The sequence below is a fragment of the Paramormyrops kingsleyae genome, chromosome 24 (genome assembly GCF_048594095.1).
Source record: "Paramormyrops kingsleyae isolate MSU_618 chromosome 24, PKINGS_0.4, whole genome shotgun sequence".
NCBI lineage: Eukaryota > Metazoa > Chordata > Actinopteri > Osteoglossiformes > Mormyridae > Paramormyrops > Paramormyrops kingsleyae.
Window position 1 is genome coordinate 24,535,440 of NC_132820.1, and position 16,156 is coordinate 24,551,595.

The window sequence follows — 16,156 nt, forward strand, 5'->3', positions numbered from 1 at the left end:
CTGCCCACTGTTGCTGAAAGTCAGAACTGACTGACTGAATGGGTGACTAATAGACTGAGTGCCTCTGGATGGCCAGCTAATTAGCCGCATGTGCTGTGAGGGAGGGGCCCTGTCCGTGCGCGGCCCCCATTTCCCGCCGTTTTTCTTTTTTCTTTTTTTTTTTAAATAAGGTGACACGCTGTCGTTTGTGCGGTGGGCAGCTGTGCTGAGGTAAGGCATGACGTCATCTTTGCCTTTTGAATTTTCCCTCATGTTTGTTTAAATGATTGCTGTTTCTTGAGAGGACAGGAGGACAGGGAGGACGCCGGTGGCTGCGACGTCCCTGGGCATTCTACTCTGAGCGGGGGCGTCACAGAGGCCCGGCTAACGGCGACCCGCTAAGCGGCGGCCCCATATCGACTCGGGTCTCTCTTCGGTCTTCAGGACCGGTATACGTTTCTTCTCTTTTCTGGATTGGAAAAGACAAGCAAAAGTGGAAGAGTTGACGAAATGGCGTCGGATGGCGTAGCTTATAGCGGTGGGGCGTAAAGACCTTGCATTCCAGAGCATCCCCTCGCATATGAGAGTCTGCTCCGTACATCTCCGTTCAGGTAAGTCAGGTTCCGGTGTGATCACTAGACTCCATTCCTGTGTTTGTCCCTAAAGAGAACAGCCAGGATAGGAAATGCTGGAAACCCATCCCTACCGGAGTCCATCCCTTCCCGGTGACACAATAACCCGAAAGTGTTTGTGAGTGTGGTTTATGTCAGATTAGGAGAGCTGAAATGAACCTTTTGTTGGATGATAGCCGACGACCAAAACAAGAGCTAGATCACAGAAAAGTGTTTCAAAAGCGACAGCGTCAAAGTGAAATGCAACGCTGGATGGAAGTTTTCTAGTCCTGATGAAGGATGTAGAATCGGAATCCATATATGTTTCCATACAAGGAATTTGCCTTGGTGGTGCTTTTATATGACATTACAAAGAACATACATCATTTAGCAAAGACATATGCAAAAACGTAATAGACAATAGACTGGCAATTTGGTAATATGATAATTATATGATAATTAAGTTTATTAATGGCAGTAATGATGGTATTATGATATTTATATATGTGTGTACATAGTAATAATTGTAGTATGAATATAAACTACATAAATGGTATAATAATTTAAAGGGCTCTTAAATGGTGCCGTTATTAAGTAGCAGCCAAGTCAACTATATGTGCAAGAGTGCAATATGTATACAGAGTTTGCAGTATGTGTGCATAATGTGCAAGAGTGCAGAATATGATCATAGAGGAAGTTTATCAGTTGTTCACTGGTTATGCTGGTGGATATTTCACTGCAGCTGACGATTAATTGAACGTCCATTCAGAGACTGGTTTGGTTAATGAGAGAGACTACCTGAGGGGAGAAGCTCTTGGCATGTCTTGTGGTCTTGGTTCTGATTGCCATGAGTCTTCTCCTGGAGGGTAAGGCTTGAAAGATGTGGTGAGCAGGGTGAGATGGGTCCTCAAAGATTTTGTATGCCCGTTTCCTGGTTCTGGTGATGTACAGTGTCTGGAGGGTAGGCAGGTTACTGCCGATTATTCGCTCTGCTGAGTGAATGATCTGTTGCAGTCTGGCCTTGTCTCGTTCAGTGGCTGATCCAAACCAGGCTGTGATGGAGGAGGTGAGGATGGATTCAATGATTGTAGCGTAAAACTGGGCCATCGTGGTTATAACATGTTATTTTGGATCAGGCACGGACAGTTGTGAGAGTTCATTCCGCATTAGCTCCGATAGAATAGTATTAAATGCAAAGCTAAAGTCCACAAACAGAATCCTAACATATGTCTCAGGGCACTCCAAGTGTCGGAGCAAGAAATGGAGTCCAGTGTTAACTGCATCGTCCACAGGTCTGTTGGTTCTGTAGGCAGACTGTAGCCTGGGGTCAAGCGATAGGTCTGTGATGGTTTTAAGGTATGACAGCACAAGTCTCTCAAAAGCCTTCATTACCACCGATGTGAGAGCCACCAGTCTGTAGTCACTGACTGGTTCAGTGACTGGTTGAAAATATCTGTGAAGACAGGTGACTATTGATCTGCACAGTGCTTCAGAGTGGCTGGGGAGACAGAGTCTGAACCAGGAGCTTTCCTTGTATTCTGGCTACTGAAGATCTTGTTTACATCTCTGTCGTTGATTCTCCTGGGGAGGTGGCTGGACGTGGGGGGGGGGGGGGTGAGCTGGGTATAGTGTAGGCGAGGTGTGAAGGTACCCAGGTGTGAAGAAGGCCATTGAAAAGGTGAGGGCTGTATGATGCGCGAATGTGGCTTTTCAAACCCGCAGTAGAATTTGAACAGGTTTTTGTCACCACTCCTGTAAGCTTCATCTTTTGTTTTATGAAGCTGCCTGAGTTCAGTTGTAAACCATGGTTCGTCATTATTATAGCTGACAACAGACTTTTTGGGAATGCGAGAGTCCTCGCAGAAGCTTATGTGCCATGTTACGGTGTCCGTGTATTCATCCACGCTGTTAATAGCAGTTTTGAAAACATTCCAGTCTGTCGAGTCAAAGCATGATTTTAATTGCTCTACAGCTCCACATCTCCAGTGTTTCACTCTAGTAACGACAGGTTTAGCAGTTTTCAGATTTTGTCTGTATGCTGGAATTAGATGAATTGTTGCATGGTCAGAGTTTCCTAGTGCAGCACCAGTCATTTTCTGTCATTAAAATGTGACGTCTTTTCAGTTAGCTATTTATTTATTTTGGCTTTTTCTTATTATTATGTGTTCATTGTAATTGATTAATAAAATTATTTATTTTCATTATTATTTCTTTTACTTATCTTTGAAATGTGATTTTGACATTTTAATTTGATTGTATCCTTGTCTTTGTAAAGCACTTTGAATTGCCTTGTGCCCGAATTGTGCTATATAAATAAACATGCCTAAAATCTTTGATGATGACAATGTGCCCAGCCGGCTGTGAACTGTTCTTCGCTTTCTCCATCTTTGCATTTCTTGCATTGTGAAGATCTGCGAGCTGTTTAATTTTAGTGACCACTCCTTTTCAGGATTATGTAGTGTATGTTTAACATTAGTTCAAAGTGTGGAAGGGAAATTTAAAGTGATGGTAGGCCAGGGTTGGGAGGCATTGTGGGATTGTTCTTGTGTCTCAGGTTTTGTTGTTTTGGGGATGGTGCCGTGTGTCCTTGCCTCACAGCCACCTGCACGGAACCAGCTTTGCAGGCCACAGACCTTGGAGAACTGGGCTGAAGGGAACATCGCCGGGGGGAGAAAGGGGGCCTGCAGGAAGCCTTGAAATGTAGCTGCTATACTATGCTAGACGCAGTTTGTTGTATGGTAGCATTTGAACACACAAGCAAGTTATGTACCCATAAGGGTTGTATATGTTTACGCTGAAGTCTTTATTTAGGTAATATAGGGTTGGGGTTTCCCTTACTGATAGCGTTGTGAGCCATGCCAGCCATGGACACCGAAGGGGGGGTTGCATCTTTTTGCTGGGTTGGGAGTGGAATTTCCCTAATGTTTAGGGTTTTTGCCCTCCTTCCTAGGCTGGATAGACAGGCTTATGTGTGGGACTCATAGGAGGCCTAGGCCTAACGAGGATTGGAAGTTGAACATCCTTGAAGTAGACCAATAGAGGTGGCGTATTATGTTTGTTGTATGTTTGAAACCTGGTGTATTAGGATGAATTTGCGGACGATTACGTCACCCACGTGACATGGAATTAACTTTACTATAATATTCTGGAAAGTTGTAATTGTGGATTAATTCCGATCGCGTGTGGACTGATCGTCCTGAAATTCAGATCAATCGTCCATGATTCACCCCAAATGTCACTAGACTGCACGAACACGTTATTTAACGATCCCCTGTAAAACCTAACTTTACCATAAATAACTTGGGCTCATAAAAGAAGCCAGGATGCTTATCTTGGTTTCGGGAGATAGGGTGGGGGGTTGGTATACAGCACCCTATATTGCCTGTAGGGGGGAACAGGGAGGCGTTGCGCAAAGTCACCTGGCGCCAGGACGCCCATTGTATTGTATTATCGTAAGCAGAATCACTCGGACAAAAGGGGGAATTGGAGCACCATATATTGCCTGGGGGGAAGGGGTGAGCCTGGCCAGCTTACCCCCTGCCCACACGCAACTCTAAATTTAGTATAAAGGAAGGGGGAGATCCCAGTACTGACCGGAGTTCAGCCGTGGGATAGAGCGCGCATCGCCCGGCACTTTCTCGGAACTCACGTGTTGGTCTCCTGCCAGGACTGAAAGGGCTCCCCAGTCCATGAAGGTGGGTGATGATAGCACGTCCGAGTGTAAATAGCTTTGCAACTGCTTATGCTTTCCATTGATTGTTGCGAGTAAATTATCGCCACTTGTGATAATATTTCGTAACTTATGTTTCCTTGCTTCTTTTATGTATTATTGCTTCTTTTCTATATATATTCATACCTTTGCACCTAATACTATTAGCTATAAGATATATATTATTTGATATCCGTTGTAGTACGAGTTATTTTGCATTGCCTTCAATATGATAGCTCAGTATTGGTGTTAATGTGAGATCATTTTGTATTACTTATTAAAGTGTATTTGAGTGAACCTAATCGTGCCTGTTTGTTCCTTCGAGAGCCCTATATCCCTCTCTCATCCATTTTAAGACACCTGGTTTACAGATGTTTGGTAACCAATCAGGACTTAGAAGTCCATATAGGGGAATTCGTCTTATAGTATATTAACCTGCTGATTTCTGAGTGCGGGGTGCATTGCGCATTGTCCCCGAGTGTGGCTGGAACACTATGCTGGATTGCTGAATAAAGAAGAAAATTTTGCTCATTACATGCGAGGTCTGGAGTTTGATTCAAGTGTGACAGAGTGAGAGTGATTATAGAGGATTATAGAGTCATAGTTGTTTGGGTTAATTCTGAGTACCACAAAAGTTTACAAGCCCTATTTTGGCAAGAGCTAATCCTAATCATTTTCATCCTTGCCGTTTAAATAATAATAATAATAATAATACATTTAATTTATAATGCACTTTATATTTGAAAGCAAATCTCAAAGTGCTACAAAATTAATTCGACCCGAATAGCTCTGTTAAAAAGATAAGTTTTAATACCAGATTTAAAAGCATCAACAGTCTGTGGCGTCCTCAGATACTCAGGAAGAGCATTCCACAGTCTAGGTGCAGCTGCGCAAAAGGCTCGATCTCCCATGCACTGAAGTTTAGTCTTAGGAGTTTTCAAAAGATGTAATGATACAGTTTTGCTATATTCCTGAGGTGGAAATAAGATGTTTTACACAGATGTTTGACATGAGCCTCATACGACAAATGAGTGTCCATTTTAACCCCAAGGTTTATAACAGATGTTGACAATGGGATATCTTCACCAGGTAATACTGGTGATGTTAGAGGCCCTAACCTGGTGTGGGGTGCCTACTAACATAGCTTCAGTTTTAGAGCTGTTCAGCTGCAGGAAATTTTGCTTCATCCATGACTTTATCTCCAATATGGGCCAAATCACTCATGAATAGATGTGTTTGTGAGAAATTGATCTGTTTTAAGCATTTTCAATTTAAATAAATACTGCAATACTCATTGCAGAAATAGATCTTTTCCAATATTGTGCAGCCTAATAATGAAGTACTTACTACTACGAGATATCTATCAACATACGATGCAACATTCAACAGGGGGTAGTGAAGTGATTCGTGGCTGATCAAAGTGCCAATTCGATGTGGGGCAGTGATTAGCATGTGGAGAATGCTGCAGCAGTATTACAAAATCAGCAACTCTTTTAAAAATAATAGTGATATAAATATATTATTTATTAATAAGTATATAGACTCAGTACACAAAGTATAAGTATATAAAGTTTAAGTATATAAAGTATATAAGTATAAAAATCTTAAGTATAAAAATGATATAAGTATAAAAATGTTATAAGTATAAAAATGTTATAAGTATAAAAATGTTATAAGTATAAAAAATTTAAGTAAAAAAAGTTTAAGTAAAAAAGGTTTAAAGGCCTCAGAGGACTGCTGCTCCTACTCATCAGAGTGGTTCTGATGCTTGAACTTTTTCTTCAGAGCCTCTGCTAAAATGGCAGCAAAGTCCTCTGAGGGCATGGGCGTCCCCTGCGTCAGTCCCCTCCTGGTCACTGGCGTCCCACCTGGCGACCTCAGCACTGGGCGCAGTTTAATGTGCGGCAGCTCCGCCAGAACATCCACCATGTTGGGGCCATTGGTGGGTCCTGTGCCACTTCCCTGAGGATGACTCCTCTTCTGCTTCGGGCCCTGGATATTAGCAGGCGGAGGAGGAGGAGGGGGCAGGAAACAGCTTGGAGCTGAAGTGGGGACTACAAAAGGAGTCCCAGTGGTCTCCGAACTGCTCCGGGATATATGTGGGTCAGTCAGGGCACCAGCAAGCACGGAGATCTCAGACCGGAAACGGCCCACCTTGTGTTCGAGAGCTGCAATCTTTTTCCAAACTGCCGCCCACTCGGACCCTGCCTCTGCTGCAACAGCAGCATGCTGGAGATCCCCGTGTCCACTGGGGAGGTGGATGCCACTCCCGACCTTTGCAGGGGCGTTGCCATTTATAGCAATCCCCGTTGCAACACTTGAGGATGTCTTCACAAAGCGCTGGGAAAGAAAAAAATCTCCAGTTGCAAAAAACTTGTTACATTGCGCAGTTCAACGCAGAGGGGGCGACTCTGTGAAACAAGCGATCTTCCTTGGTCAAAAAATACTGAATTCGGAACGGAATCAAATCCAAAAAAAAACAGTCTGCACACAAAGTACAGAGAGTTAGATGTCTTACTTAAACATCACACAAAATTATATTTTTTTCCATCATCCATTAACATACAGCGCAATCTCAGATTCACATTAGGCCATACTATACAGATTTCCTGAATAACATTAATATACACATATACATGTATATACTTATATATGCACATTATAAACATTTCAACCTGCAATGGTACTAACAGGGTGGCTAAACTGTATAACACCATATCACAGTCAACGTATTCCGATCAATTAGCAAGTAGCCTTATAGGTAGCTTTAGCATTTTACATACAACTACAAAAAATGATACATTAGTAAAGAAAATAATCAACCACACAATCAGCAAAGGTTCACATTCATATCCTGACTGTTTTTCCTTCACACTAATGATCCCTATATCTATATTTTCAAACAGGTAAATTGACCTACTAGGATATCCAAAAGAGAGCACTTGCACCAAAATCTTTCTATCCACTAATTGCTGCAATTGTATGCTTAGGCCGAAAAAAATAAACAGTGCTCTAAACGTTGACATCTACACAAATATATATATGTATATATACGTTTATTTCCCTAAGTTGCCGTTCACTCCTCTTTCCGCTCTCTTTACCCGCCTTCCTCCGTCTAGAAAAACCCGCCGGAAAAAAAAACTCCCACCCTACCTTTCGGCACTCAGGAACGTCTTAAAGAGACAGCTGCCCACTTTGGTATACACACACTTATTGTAAGGTTCATGTCTCCCTCTTTACAAATTACGCTCTATAATAGCTTCAAAGCCTTATGGTAGCTTTATAGACCTGGCTACATTTGGTTTTGTTATTATTATTATTATTGGTATTAGTATTATTATTTTAAGAATGAAGCTAAATAATATAGCTAATATGTCACATATGGGTTAAAATGCAGAGGACACATTTCGTCGTTGTGTGATGTGCCAAGAATGGCACTTGATCACAAAGTACAAATACTTTTTTACTTGCCAACATTCATAAGCAACGTTATTTTTCAGTTCAGTTGCGGTTTTTATAAATCTTGGTGATTAATATTCGCGGAGAGCGTGGGGTTTCCATTTTTCTATAACATTTATATTGTTAAAGGAAACACAACTTAGCAAGCTGTTTAATTTTAATGACTGATTGTTTTCAGTATTAACTAGTATTTGTTTAACATTGGTTTAAAGTTGACTGCTGCTACTTTAGCAACAGCTCGGCATGCGCTCTCTGAGCTGATCCTAATCACTTTCATCCTTGATATTTCAGTCAGTCATGAATGGAGGTGTTTGTGAGAAACTGATTTATTTATTTTTTTAAAAAGATCCTTTATAAACACTCCAATACTTACTGCAGAAAATGATTTTACGCAATGCCCTGCAGTCCAGTTATGAAATACTAATCTAACAACATACAATGTGCTGCCCACAGAAACGCTGTCTGTGCGCAGCCTACTGGCAAAAAGCGGAACTACAGTTACAGCAAATAAGGCAGAACGGAAACATCGGCGTCACTCCTTGGACTGATGATAGCTTATAAACAGTTCTCAGTAATCGCTTGTGTGATTATAAATGTGCTGTGTGTTATGTCATGTATAGTGGTTAACAGGGGTTAAAGTAAAAAAAAAACTGAGCCTGAACTTTTTTTTGGGGGGGGACTTTTTTATTTGAAGGACTTACTTCAAATATTGACAATAATAACAAAAATAAAGTACAAAAAAAACTGCTAAACAATAGCAAGTGCTTAAAGTGCATAAATAACAAGTGCTCAAAGTGCTAAAGAACTGAACTGCTAAACTGAAGATTAGAAGTGACATCAAGGCCATTATCACTTATTTTTTCTTTTTTTCTGGGTTGTAAGCAAAGTCTTGCAAACTCTTTCTTTTTAAGATATTTGGACCAGAAGATGGAGCTGGTACAGTGGAGGAGGATGAGGCTATGGCTGGTCCAGATGATGAGGATGAGGCTTTGGCTGGTCCAGAGGGAGGGAGAAAGAGTTTGGCTAGTCCAGAAGAGTCTGGTCCAGAAGATAAGGATGAGGTTTTGGCTGGTCCAGAGGATGAAGATGATGCTTTGGCTGGTCCTGAGGATGAAGATGAGGCTTTGGCTGGTCCAGAGGATGAAGATGAGGCTTTGGCTGGTCCAGAGGGAGAGAGAAAGAGTTTGGCTGGTCCATAGGAAGTTGAAAATGGTCTGAATGGTCCAGAGGAGGAGGCCGAGGGTCTGGCTGGTCCAGAGGAGGTTGAAAAAGGTCTGGATGGTCCAGTGGAGGTTGGTGAGGGTCTGGATGGTCCAGTGGAGGTTGGTGAGGGTCTGGCTGGTCCAGAGGAGGTTGAAAAAGGTCTGGATGGTCCAGTGGAGGAGGATGAGTGTTTGGCTCGTCTAGAGGAGGCTTTGGCTGATCCAGCGATATTCCTGGCCTGCCGTATGAGTTTGTTTGCCATCTGTGATGGCCGAATCCTTGCTGCCTCATTCACCCTTTTCTTCTTTTGTGCCTGTTCTGCCTCTTTCTTTTTCTGCAGATGTTTTTGATATGTTTGATACGATGACAGGCAAGACCACCTTAATGGCTGGTCTATTGTCATTGTCGATGCTGTCCACTCCCTTGCTTTAATCGTGGATTTTACAATTGCAAGGCTCTCATAAGTTTCCACATTCATGGAGCATCTGTCTGCTTCAAGAATATCATCCATGAGATTAAATGATCCCTCAACCAGGGGGCCTGTGAAAATGCTAAGTAGTGCTTTGACCAGCTGACCCAGAATGGGAAATCTCACACCTCTCTCTGGATTTTTCATGGATACAACTCTGCTCCACCAATCTACATCAACTCGGCCTTCTTCTTCAATGTAGTTCTGGGCACACGTTACCAGGTCCACCTCTATTTGGTACGCCCGTATCTCTTCCTCCACCTGACCAATCTCTTCTGGTGCGACCACATTAGGCAAGGCCTCTCCTGATGTGATAAAAGCCCCACAGATGGAGTCATCTTGAATCAGAGAGGGAGTGAGTGCAGAAAGTGAGGTGATTATCTTGTTGTCCAGAGGAAGGTTTTTGAGAAGGAACTCTGATGACTTCATGAACCCTTCTCTGAGAGAGTTGAAAATGTTTCTCACCCATATCAGCCTCTCCACACGGGCCTTGTTTAGTGCCGAGTAGCAGTATCTTCCAACAGACAACCTTTTGTCTTATAGTTGCAAATCTTTACTCCGGACATCAACCTTGATGATATCCTTTGCGCTCAGTGGGATGGCTTCCGGCTTCATAAATTTGCTGAGGAGCTCTCGAACTAGGGCCACCATCTCCACGTGCAGCAAGTGCGCCATTGGTTTTTCATGTTGCATTTTTTTCAAAAATCCCTGAAATGTTGAAAGTATGCCTGCAAACGTTAAAAAAAAAAAATTTTTATTTGACATTTTCACATGTGTAAAAAAACCCAACAAGAAAACAGAATTAAAGACAAGTTGCATACAGTTCAAATAAATAGCAGTGTGTTTTAAAAAAGTGAATAAAGTATAAATACTTTTAATAGCTTTTATTTCCATATATCAGATGTAATGGAAAAATTACTCCAAATCAAATTATTAATGAATTTGACCAGGTCTGCAGTTTTTTTTACTGGAAGCAAAGGAAACAGAATATGAATCTGTTCCCAAAAAAAAAATAAAAAATTGCAGTGTTGAGATTTTTCAAACACTTTCTGTTAAAAAACAGATATATACTGTATTCCATTTATACAAAGTTTCTCTGTTAAATTACGTCACATGAGTCAATAAACAGTTTTTTTTTGTAATTGTAATAAAACATTTCTGTAATTTAAAAAAACAGGGAAAACACTGTCAAATTCATTGGCAAAAACTGTAAAAAAAAATATCTTTTTTACAGTGTAGTACATGTCAATAATACATTAAAATTATTGCACGTTTTAATGTCATTAAAACTTGTGGTTTTTATTTTTATTGGGGATGTTCTTATACTGAAGTGTTGACAGACAGTTATTTGGTTAGTAAATCCTTCTCAAACAGGTTAGTTTAGTTAGGGTTTCAAATCTTATATTTATATTTCCAAAAATGTCCCTGACCGCTAAAACGGCGGTGTAATTTGCCGGGGTTTCCACGATAAAATATGTTGAGTGGTGGGAGACTGGCGATGCGAACGGAAATCCGGGACTAATCAATACGGACAGTTTTCTTTTTAATACGGCGTGAACCCGTAATAAACGGGACGGTAGGCAGCCCCCCCCCCCCTCCCCCAGAATACTGAGTGTGGACGGGGGCTGGGAACCCTTACGGTAATGTATGGTAAAATGTTTAAGTAATTTGGGGCATTGCTTTCGGAATCAGGTAAATGTTTCAAGCTGACTATTACATTTTTAAAAAACAATGTTGCATAGAATAAAAATAAAATACTCTTAGTTTCATCAGTGTTAACACAGTTCTTGGTAGCATTCATCTGGGTTTTCGCTTGTTGTGGAGCGCTGTTGTTTCCTATTTGATGTTAGTTATAATTTGGTGTCATTTGCTGTTTATTGTGCATATGGTGTATTGGGTCATTCCATGTCAAATCGTCACACTTTCGAACCTCATTGTCATGGATTTTAATGAAACTTGGCATGCTGATTTGGTCACATGAGTAACTCATGAAACTGAAATTGGGCGAGTCTTGGATCAATATTGTGGGAGATTTAAGCGAACAAAGTTTTAACTTTTTCTGGGGGAACTATGACTTTGACTGGCTATATTTACCTTAATATAAGCTGCACAGAAATGGTCCTCATATTGTTTTGAAGCTATTGTCCAGCTCGATCATGTGCCTTAAAATTCAATAAGAAAAAAACCTATATTTCAAAATTGATCAATTTTTTAATAAAGCTAGCTAATAATATCATGAACATATCCAGAAAATTTGGTCTTTGGTTTTTAAGTCGTTGCTGAGATATCTTGACGTAAAGGTAGCGTCACACAGTTTCATATCACTAATGGGCCTTTTTAATGGCAGCCAAACTGTCAGTAGCCCTAGAAAGGGCTACTTGGGAAAATAAGGAGATATCAGAAAGGGGTAAATTTGAGGGGAATGCCTCTGATGGTGAGATGGAGGGGGCAGAGGCTGCTATGAATGTAATGCATATGGTAAATGGAGGTGAGGAGAATGGATGTGAGGTGGGAGTGAATGTGGAGGAGGTTAAGGGAGAAGGAGAGAAAAGAGAGGGAATGTTTTGGGATATACTTTGTCACAAGGAGGCAGATCATTGCTGGAAACCATTCAGGAAGAAGGATGTGAGGAAGAAGAAGAAACTGACGTGATGTTTCAGGAGGCACAAGACACTGAGGATGCCCAGTTGGACAGATGGCGTCCATGTGGCTGGTGTAAGGTGGGGTAGGAAGCTTCTGAACCATGTGTTGGGCTTTAGGGCACTTGTGTATTGTGCTTGTTTGTTACAAATGAAATAATTAAGCTTATAAACTGAACATAATATATTTTAAAGGTACATGTTTATATCACTATCTACGTGTAAATGGAGCAGACACAGGAAAAATGTACTGAAGACCCTTGAAATGATATTTATTCCTGATGTGAAATTGCTGTTTTTGTTTTAGATTCCAAAGTTAACCTTTTATTTAATTTATCCCTTTTTCCCAAATAAAATGATGCATTTAGTTATAATCTATATTATTTTGATTTGGGGTCAGAAGTTCCAAAATCACCAGGTAAGTTAATTGATTTTATGTGTTTTAACTCCTAGACAGATGTAAATGATAAGCTCTATTTTTAAATAATTTATTGTCTTTTTTTTTTTTTTTTTTAAATTAAAAATAGGATCCCTCATGGACCAAGACTTCAAGGGCATTTGTACAATTCACCTGTAACTGGATCTGCAGTCTTTTTCTCCCCACACCCTCTGCTTGTTCCCTTCTTCTCTTTTGTCTTCACTCCAGGAGAGCTCCTCAGACATCTCCAGCCTGTAATTCCTGGGAAATGCCACCTGCCACTCACCCTTGGAGGCGTAGCCCATTCTCAGGATCTCATACGTCAGCATTCATCACAGAGTCACAATGCCTGCAAACATCTGGATAAAAGCAAGAGCCCGTTTTTTGAAACGTACACATTAAATTTTCCTCTCTTTACCATTTTATTCTTTTAAGCTTCATTCTGTTTAATTACATTTAGTATGGATTAAGGCACAGGCCCGGAGGACATTCCCCCGGAGGACATGGAGTGGGACCCTCCAGTTCTTGCCCTATGTCCCAGTCCGTGGTGTCAGCCCCGTGACCAGAGTTTCCCCAGCCGAGGAGGTTATCGCCGCGACAACGGCAGGGTCAAAGGAAAACTGGTCGGGGGCTCGGCTCCAGGAGGAAAAATCTGGGGTATGCTTCCCAGACTTACCGCCTGATCCCGGCTCGGTCCAAGGGGGTCTTTCGGGGGACCCCATCCATTGGTTCCCGAAAGGAACCACCTGCGGTTTCCTCCGGCACTGGTACTGGCCTGTGCTTTTGTTCTGCAGGGTCCAAGGTGTGGTCCGGTTCCTGTCCTGCCTGCTCCTCGATGCCCTCCGGCTCTGCCGACCCCTCGCCGTCTACCGATGCTGTTCTTCCCTCGGCTGCCGCAGACAAGAGGAGCTCGTCCTTCTACAGGCCCAGACAGGACTCCGAAGGTCCCCCTGGCCGCGACCCTTCTGCGGCACCTCGGAGCTTGATCTGTAGTCTTGCTTCCCCGTGGCTCTCCCTGGTTTCACCTCTTAGCCCGATTTCACTCTTCCAGCCCCCACTCCAGTCACTCTTGCTTCCCACTTTAGGTTCCCCCTGGCTCCCTCTCCTGGCCCTATTCTTGTTGCACATTGCTTGTCTGGTTGTGTCCTGCCCTGTCTGTCCTGTGTCACCTTTGGTCCTTTTGGAGTCCAATCCCTCCCTTTGTCTCCTTCTTCTGTTTCCTTTGTTGCCACTTGCCCACTGACACCCGCTGTTTGTCTTTTGGTCCCTAGTCTGCATCCCTGCCGGGTTACCTGGCCTGTCATGAGTTGTGTCCTGGCGGTTTGTCTCCCCTGCTGTCCTTGGTTTTACCCTGGTCTGTGTGTCCCCTTAATGATGCCTTTGCACCAGGAGGGCACAGGATTGGGGGATGGGGGGGTGTTACTGTCATGGCCTGCCCGTCCTGTCAACCTTACTCTCCAGTTCTCCTCCCTGACGTGGCCCTAATGAGCCACGCTTGGTCTTTATTAGTCTCACCTCATGTTCCTGTCCTTCTGTCAGTAACTACCAGCTGCCTTGTGTTTTCCCATTCCTTAGTTTGGTAAAGTGCCCAGGCCAATGTTCTCCAGTTCTGTCCTTGTCTGTTTGCGTCTCTGTGCCCAAGCCTGCCTGCCAGAAAAACTCCCCGCAAAGGGGGTTCTGCCCTACAGCTTGCATTTGGGTCCTACTTCCCACCGGTCATGTGACAGAGGAATACAAGGTTAGTGCCAGGCAGAAATTAATAGCCTATCTTTGATTTTGCATCCATTTGGTAACTTGTTGAAGTTATCTGATAGTTCTCTCGATGCCAAAGACATATGATTCTTGTGTGCGCATTATGCATATCCAAAGTTAACGCATGTTGTGTTTATCTTACGCCGTACATGACTCATTGTCGTTATGGACAGTAAGCACTTTATGTCAGTTATCCATTGCTCCTTTTCGTTATGCTATACAGCTGCTTTATACATGTGGAGACTTATATGCACACACATTTTTCACATTCCACTACTTTCACACATTTTACTGTCATCGTACTTCTCTTCTGATGCCATTTTATTTATTTGTTTGTTTATTTGTAACCTGGTAACTGCACACTGAATCTTCTTATATTTGTACAATGACACCAAATCTTATTTGGTAATCATGAATTACCAAAACCTTAAATACACAAGGATAGACTCAATTATTGCTGAAAAAATCTACGCAGAGATATAAAAATGTAATATTCTCATCAAAATCACATGCACAGCAAAAAATGTAGCCAGTAACTATATACTGCTCTTCCAAAAAAACAACCTTTAGGTTCAAAACGACATCCATCGAGAAAAAAAATATATCCTCCTTGTATCGACAGGAATACTTTATCTGCATTGTAAAATAGCATAAATAATTTATGACAAAACAAAAAGCTTTTAAATTTACTGTACATGATTGTTAGCAAAATCAGAAATGTCAGTGTGGTAAGATCATGTACTTTATATAGTCAGTCAGTCAGTCAGTCAGTCAGTCAGTTCTGCCTTTCAACAATAGGGGGCAGTAGAGGTGCACCGTTCCCGGAAGCACTGCAATACCGGGTCGAATAGTGGAGCGGATGGGGCAAGCCCCACTTCCGGCTCCCTGTTCCAAAAATCCGTTTAATATGTGGTCCCCTCCATAGGGGACGTATCAGATATTAAACTGATAAAAAAATTTTTTTTTCAGATCCAAATACTTTATTAAACAGTTCTGCACAATTATGTACATCGACACAAACACATTAAAACATATAATAGAAACTGCACTTAAAAAATTGGCACTGTCAACAAGGGAATTAAAAACATTTTCCTACTAAAACAATGATATTCAGAAATAGTCATAATATAACAGGCTGAAATTTTCCCACATCATACAAGTGAATGCCAATACAATAAGACATTACTGAAAATATTTTAAAATAGTATTAAACAAACTATCTGCAGAACCATTCACCATAAAATAAGCAAAAAAAAAGCAATAAAAGCAACCAATATATTTACACACCATTAAAATCTAAGTAAACACATATGGCCATTTATACAATTAAAATGTCATCTCAAATGCATGCTTTTGATGCAAGATGAGCATCCTGGTTTCTTTTTATGAGCCCAAGTTATTTATGGCAAAATTAGGTTTTACAGGGGATTGGTAAATAACATGTTCGTGCAGTCTAGTAACATTCGGGGTGAATCATGGACGATTGATCTGAATTTCAGGACGATCAGTCCACATACGATCAGAATTAATCCACAATTACAACTTCCCAGAATATTATAGTAAAAGGATTAATTCCATGCCACGTGGGTGACGTAATCGTCCGTGAATTCATCCTAATACATGCCCCCATTGTTGTAAGTGGCATATTCATCCCGCAACCTTCTCTCCAGCTGCAGAATGGAGAATTTCTTCTCCATCCTGCGCTGCTTGCTATACTGCATGGAGAAGGTTCGGATCCTGTCCTTCACACTCTCCCACCATTCGGCCACAGAGGGGAAGGTAGGCTTGTCCTTCTGCCACTCGGAGAAGTGATCTAAGAAAAGGTGTCTAAAATCGCTCTCCTCCAGAATCTGCAGGTTAATTTTCCAATAGCCGCCCCCATATACAGGAGTGTCTATGGAGGCAGTGGCCTCCACT

At 41.8% G+C, this 16,156-nt stretch overlaps 1 pseudogene; it reads right to left on the reverse strand.

Annotated features, from left to right (window-relative positions):
- Positions 1-15,044: 15,044 nt before the first annotated feature.
- On the reverse strand, positions 15,045-15,221 carry LOC140582631 (U2 spliceosomal RNA; annotated as a pseudogene).
- Between the last annotated feature and the right edge of the window lie 935 nt (positions 15,222-16,156).